Raw genomic sequence first — 8307 nt, forward strand, 5'->3', positions numbered from 1 at the left:
AATATGGTTAGAACTAAACAACATCTTGGTTTGGATCCAATCTCTTTCCTCTATGAGAACATCTTGAGGAGTAGGTCGAGGATAATAATAGGTTAGCATAGAAGGTTTAGTAGCATATCTGCTATCGAATTTGAACTTAGAATTTATTTTTGTACCTTTGGATTTAAAAGGCTTAAGTTCAGAAATATCATCCTCAATTGGAGGGTTGGCTACCATGCCAATAGGTCCGACGATATTTATAGGGTTTATCTTCTCTAGAACGATGATGTTTTTTTAATTTTTTACTTGATTTTTGAGAAGGGCCTGCAACAGCAAATTGAGTACACAAATCTCCTAATATATTTCTGTCACCCTCCAATTATTCTTGGAACCCCTTTTATTAATACTATATATCCTTTTTCTAAAATAAATTCTGAAGGATTCACTGCTAGCTATAAAAATAAGGGGTTACCAGAAACTTTTCTAGCCGCCCTAAGAGATGCTAAAAATTTAAATTTTAGACAATCTTTAATGGGTTCTATTGAATCAACGATTGCATATGGCTCAATTTATTTCAATACTCAACCTAACCTACAATTATCATTGTCGGATGTTAATATATTAGATGCCTTAACATTAAATGTTAAAACTCATGGATATAACTATGTTCCAGGTTCTGAGTTAATATGTTTGTCTTATAGAATTTATTTCAAACTGTTATCTACTTTGAATCCTAGATGTAAATTAGAAAGAAATTTCTAATGAAGAAACTAGGAGCAAAATCATAAATATGGCTTCGACAATCAGCTTCCAGTCTAATAAAATTAAAACAAATTTTGACATTGATTTGGTGGGGTGAGAGAGGCACGAACTCTCGACCTCAAGATTATGAGACCTATAGATACTTTTGCTACAATAACAAAAGAAATCGATGATAACAAGAATTATGAAGAAATACCCACAAAATATCGTTGATGCTCAGTCTGATGGGCCTCGACCTATATTATCAGAAAGTGAACTTGTGAAGGTAGAAGAATTTCAGTTCAGCAAGGTGATAAAACGGAACTAATCAATGACTATTTAGAGGAAGTCAAAAGAAATTTACTTCAGCTGGATTTTGCGTTATATGAGAATATTCATTGTTGGTCAAGTTATTGGTAACTTGATTAGGAGCTATAACTGATTCTAAAGTCCATGTGGTTGGAAAATTAATTTCTTCCCATCGAAAAGGTCTATAACCAAACCATTTTGTATCACAATTTTTTTAAAGATATCAAGATATTTTATATGAGTCTCAAATGTTTTTGAGTAGACTAAAATATCATCAATATAAACAATGATAAAATCCAGATAAGGATTAAAAATATCATTCATTATTTTCTGGAATTCAGATGGGGCATTTTTAAAACCAAAAGGCATTACGTTCCATTAATCTTTACCATGGGACCGTGGAATGTCCACCATCTTATGAACCAGTTTGGAATTGGTCCTTCAAAAATCTAATCTTATAAGATATTCATGCTTATCATTGGGATTTACCATTTCTTTATTGAGTTTTCTATACCATGAATCCATAAATGGCTTTCAGAAGTGGGATATACCCCAGATGAAAAAATACCAGATTTTTTAAGGACCAATTCCAAACTGGTTCATAAGATGGTGGACATTCCACGGTCCCACGATAAAGATTTTACTGCATATCTATCTTAACTTCTATAAAGAATGGACAAATATTTCTCCATTTTTAACAGAATTATACTTAGCTGATCATGTAAGTAATCTCGATAATTCATTGTTGGTAAAGTTATTGATAACTTGATTAAAAATGAATAAGTTTATATTTGCAGATATGGCAGATCTACCGTGGTCTATAATTAGAAGAATGGGTAACAAGAGTTTGATAAACTCTAAAGTCGGTGAAACCTCTTCATCAACTAAAAGGGAAGATATTTCTTCAATCAATCTGGAAAATATTCCAGAAGAAAGTCCATTATATGGACAACTGAAAGCATACTTGGAGTCAAAAAAGCAAAAAGATACTTTTGCTACAATAACAAAAGAAATCGATGATAACAAGAATTATGAAGAAGTACCCACAAAAGAAATAATATTTCTTTTAGAAAATTCTGATATTCAGAGACAAGATGAAACCTGGAAGATTTTCCAGCGATACTTAGTACGGGGATTATATTTCCCAGGAGAGTCATACAAAACTCGAACATATTATGAAACAATCTTGATCAAAACAGGAAGTGCCGACTTCCAACATTTTACCACAAAAGAGAATGTTTATAACTTCTCAAAAGTCATTATCAGACAGATTATATCTGTTGAAGAGTGGGGGATCTCCACAATGAATGAACGACAGGTTTGTGTTAATAACATGAACATCAATCTTACTTATTGGGATTATATCCAAGCTTTATAAATCTTTCATATTACATACCTCATATAACCTTAGATATCTGGCATAGCTGTGAAGGTTCTTAGCCGGACATAGTCTCGACTATGAATAAAAGAAGACAATAATTAAATCAGGAAGTAAAGAACGTACCTTGCCTTGAAGGCTATTCCAAATTGCAAACTTTTATTAATATTTCACAATAGATTATGCTTACAAGAGAGAAGGGAGAGAAGATAGTAGTAGAGAGAGAAGGGGGGTAAAACAAACTCTACCTAAGAAGTGAAATGAAATGCCCTCTATATAAGAGGGCTAAGGAGACACACAAAAAGAAAGGTAGTCTTCATATGGGTCCCTGAATAGTACAAGTGGGTCCCTTATGTAGGTTTCTAAAACAGTATATTTACTGTGTACATATAGTATTTCTGCTGGGGTTACAAATATAATTTGTATCCATTTGAAATCGGTGGGGATATATCCTCGCATGGCCCGCCATCTTTTCAATCTCTTGATAGTCTTTAGTGGCCGTCTCATTCTGCTTTTTCTTTTCCTTTTACAGTTGTACGAAGGAATTCTTCCTTATCTTGTAGAGATTCAAGAAATTCTTCTACCTTCTCAAGTTCACTTTCTGACAATATAGGTCGAGGCCCATCAGACTGAGCATCAGTGATATCATCGCTTGCATCACTTTTCATGGAAGTGTCTGATTTATCATATTGTGTTAAGGTCTGAAGTAAATTTCTTTTGACTTTCTCTAAATAGTCATTGATTAGTTCAGTTTTATCACCTTGCTGAACTGAAATTCTTCGAGCAATATGTTTGACTGAATTGTCAGCCACCAAGTTCTTTTGAGATGCTCAGTATATTCTTGGAGTTTTGCTTTAATAGTATCAATGAGTTCTTGACCATAAGGTTGTTTAGTTTTGGAATCATTTTTTGTTAATTTATCCCAGAAATTATTATAATACACACGATAAAGACATGATATTTTTTCATCTGGGGTATATCCCACTTCTGAAAGCCATTTATGGATCCATGGTATAGAAAACTCAATACAGAAATACATCTGATCGATTTTATTGAGATTACTTACATGATCAGCTAAGTATAATTCTGTTAAAAATGGAAAAATTTTTGTCCATTCTTTATAGAAGTTAAGATAGATATGCGATAAAATCTTTACCGTGGAACCGTGGAATGTCCACCATCTTATGAACCAGTTTGGAATTGGTCCTTCAAAAATCTTCGAACAAACCTTTATGAACCAGGTGTGTTTATGTTTATCATTGTTGTAATAGAAAATTTGTGAAAAGCTTGGATATAATCCCAATAAGTAAGATTGATGTTCATGTTATTAACACAAACCTGTCGTTCATTCATTGTGGAGATCCCCCACTCTTCAACAGATATAATCTGTCTGATAATGACTTTTGAGAAGTTATAAACATTCTCTTCTGTGGTAAAATATTGGAAGTCGGCACTTCCTATTTTGATCAAGATTGTTTCATAATATGTTCGAGTTTTGTATGACTCTCCTGGGAAATATAATCCCCGTACTAAGTATCGCTGGAAAATCTTCCAGGTTTCATCTTGTCTCTGAATATCAGAATTTTCTAAAAGAAATATTATTTCTTTTGTGGGTACTTCTTCATAATTCTTGTTATCATCGATTTCTTTTGTTATTGTAGCAAAAGTATCTTTTTGCTTTTTTGACTCCAAGTATGCTTTCAGTTGTCCATATAATGGACTTTCTTCTGGAATATCTTCCAGATTGATTGAAGAAATATCTTCCCTTTTAGTTGATGAAGAGGTTTCACCGACTTTAGAGTTTATCAAACTCTTGTTACCCATTCTTCTAATTATAGACCACGGTAGGTCTGCCATATCTGCAAATATAAACTTATTCATTGTTCATACTCGTACATTCCATGTACTGACGCCATTTGGCCTGCATCATTTCATGATGTAGAGACAGGTACTAGAGATCATCAACCGGCGCTCCGTTGAAGATCCACATACACTTCCAGCTAGTTGGTGAGTCCTCCTAGTTCCCGGAGGATATTGAGCCTTCTTGTACAGTTTTGTTGTCACTTCTTTTATTTTGATTGTTGGTAGCCATGGACTTGTCATTGGCACCTTTTAGACTTGGATAGAGGCTTCATAGACTGGAGTGTGGGGAGGTTGAACGGTTAATTCGAGGAGTCTTATTATATTTTTTGTTGAGTTGATGAATGCTTGGCCTTCGACCCTTATATTGCGAATAGTATTTCATTAATTGAGTTTCCGCTAAGAGAATATGATTGAATGAATGTGTGACTGGACCAAGTGGTTCGCTCGGAGGTCAGAAATGGCCTTCGGGTGCCGGTTACGTCTAGGATACCCTCCCGGGGCGTGACACTACTATTATTACTATTATTACTACTATTATTACTGTCACGACCCAAGCCTAGGGCCTAGATGTGACACGGCGAATGAGACACCCGGAGGTACCTCACCCAAGCCTCTTAGCAATCATTAAGCATTTCATTGGTAACGGTAAATAATAATAAGCGGAAATAAAAACATTTTTTTCCATTTGTGTCCAAACATACCTCTACTAATAGACTTGGCGGGGGCTAAGACATATCCCTAGCTCACCCTCAATATAAGTGTCAAGAAATGCCTTAATAAAAGTCGTACTAAGTGGATCCACTAAGCTACTTGCCAAGGTAGACTCCGTCATGCCTAAGTGGATCCACTAAGCTATTGTGTGAACCGGGTACTCACCTCTAGTTCTTAGACTCGGGTACTCACCACTAAGCCTTGATATTTCGGATACTCACCTCTTAGAGATTGGGTATTCGCCTCTATCTCCTTTATACCTACGGTGGCACGTAGTTCTGGGACATGGGTATTCGCCTCTCGTCCAACTCGGTGTTAGGTGAACTCTCAACAGAATAGACAAACCATAAAATATAAAGTCAATCATCGTGTGGGAGGGGCCATATCTATTACCTATCCATTCTTCATAAGAACAAAATCATAGAATAGCTCCTTAGCTTTGTCTCATGTGATGTGAGTGTAGATATTTCTTCATCACATATCTTTATCCATAAAAATATCTTTAGGGCCTTAACTCACCCTATCATTAACTTACTTGAATATTATAGACTCATCGTTCACAAAACTTATTTGCAAAGAGCACCTTTAAACTCATTTGTAGACATTGTTAAACATTCATTTCAATTTTGCTTTATCATAAGAAACTAGGTGGGTTCAAAGAAATCAATTTTCAAGTCATTTAAATCAATGCTAGCATGTATGAGAGTGAAAGAATTTATCGTTTAAAACATCTTAAAACAACCCACCAATATACTCTAAAACTACTTTCAAGCCTGTCACGCCCCGAGAGGGTACCCTAGGCGTGGCCGGCACTCAAAAACCATTTCTGGCTTCTAAGAGAACCACTTGGTCTCATTTCTTATTTATTCATCAGCGGAAGACTTAAGAATACTAATGTGGGCTTGTCATAATCAAAGGGAAAATAGATAATTCTTAGAAGAAGTAGTTTCTAAGGAGAACTACTCCGATTACATCATCAGACTCTGTCTATGAAGCCTCTAATACTCTTAGATGGTGCCAATGACATGTCCATGGCTACCTCAAAAGAAACATCACACTCAATAATAATAAAAGGATGAGGAGTTCCTTCGAATACAAGAAGGACTCACCAAATAGCTGAAAAGAAATGATCTTCAACGATGCGCCTGTTGAGGATCTCTAACACCTGTATCTGCATCATAAAACGATGCAGGTCGAATGACGTCAGTACGTGGAATGTACGAGTATGTAAAATGGCAGGAAGGTAAGGACAGATATCAAGAAACTCCTCTCAAGAAAACTCAGCTCAGAACTCAACATCATCTCAACATGAATATGTAATGCAAGTTTAAAATATAATAATAAAAATAATAGTAATAAGCAATGCTTACTCAGTTGGGAGTTTCTCTAACCGACAACCATCACTTATGAGCTAGCAATGATACAATGAAGCGATGTCGTTGTCACATCCATCCAATACCTTGCCAGGGTAAAGGACATCACCATCTTGGATCCACTCATCAAAGTCCTCTTTTTGGGACTTAAGAGGCATAGCCTCCATCCTATGCTGGCTACGTAGTTCTGGGGTTTGAGTCAATTAAACTCTTACCCAACTCGGTGCTCAATACTACTCCCAAAATATGTGCTCATATTAAACTCATCATCTAGTCTCATTGGACTTTAATTTAAATCATCAAACTCATCTCATTTTATGTTCATCAATCATTATACTTCCAAAAATATCATTTACATCTCATCAAAACATCTTACTCAAAATATCATTTGCTCAAATTCATTCAAACTCAACTCTTTTGCTCTTTCAAAACTCAATAAAATACATATATAGTATTAATTCATATAACTTTCTTTTTATCAATGAAAATAATAAAAAGCCAACATCTTTACTCAAAATATGTATAAAAATATTCATGAACATCAAATCAATTAGGATTCATGGGAAAGTAGCCATGAACAATAATTCCAATAATATGAGAGATAACAATAATAATAATATTAATGCATAAATATATCCAACTCAATAGAAGAAGAATTATTTTATTTAGAATTTAAAATTTGGATAAAATTCAACTATAATTCAATTATAATGAATTTAAATATTGGGCGCATGGACGAACTCAATCCAATGCTATGAAAGCCTTACATACCTTAAATCCGAAGGTTTACTCCGAATTGGAACACTCTTGGACCCCTAGCCTTTTCTTCTCGCCGGAGCGTTTTGTGTACTACCCGGAGTATAAGAATCACCGGAGTAGTATTTTTATACTACTAAAACTAAAACTATATTTGAGAAGAAGTATATAGAGAGAAGAAATGCTTAAGAAAGCTTGATGAATAAAATGAGGAAATAAGGTGGGTATTTATAGGTGGGAAAGAGTGACCTAACAATAAATAAAATAATTATAAAGAAAAATCTGAAAATTTAATGGAATATATTGATGTCATGGATGATGTTAAATGGAGGACAATTTATGTCATGCATGATGTCAAATGTATCTAGATCTTTCCATGGTAGGTAAGATGAGTTCTTTTTAACAGAATACTCTTTTTCGGAGCTGCGTTTGAATAAGATAAATTCCTTATTAGGATTTGGTGTCTTCCTAAGAATTGTAGATATGGAAGTCTAGTTTCATATCGTTCAAGAATCAATCAATTTGGAGCAACCTACAGTGAGATATGAATTTTCTTCTATAAACATTCAATTCCGTTACAGTACTATATCTTGCAAAGATTAATTTATTTGACCTACTTATACTCCGAATCTTAAGATATGATCTTCATGAAAGTTGTAGGTAAGGATGTTGTGGTTACCCAGAAATTTGAATCACCTAATTTGGACCAACCTATTAAAAGTTATACCCAAAATACAGAGGCTGTATTATTTTCGTCGAGAATTGAAATACCGACATACAACATTTTAGGGGTTGTTACAAAGCCTTCATAGAGGGCCCTTGATAAATCGCCCATTTCATGTAAATAAGGATCACCATAGGTCAACATAGACAAACAAACTTCAAATATTCAAGAATCTATACATTTGAAATCGTAGTATGAAAATCCCTAAAATTTCTCATCACTTGAAATTAAGAGTCAATACACATATATATCAATAGGAGTAAATAAACTTAAATATACCACAATCTATGCATTTGGAACCATTATGTAAGATAACATAAGATTTTATCATTTAAAATGGAAATACTAGATTGAGAAAACTTTTGGGCTCCATGGGTGGAAGGACCCATGGATGAAAACCCACATACCTTGGAGAAAAATTCCCAAATGCAAGCTTGAGAGTAATGGAGACTTGAAGAACCTTGAATGGAACC

This window comes from Solanum dulcamara, chromosome 1 (assembly GCF_947179165.1).
Source record: "Solanum dulcamara chromosome 1, daSolDulc1.2, whole genome shotgun sequence".
NCBI classification, from domain to species: domain Eukaryota; kingdom Viridiplantae; phylum Streptophyta; class Magnoliopsida; order Solanales; family Solanaceae; genus Solanum; species Solanum dulcamara.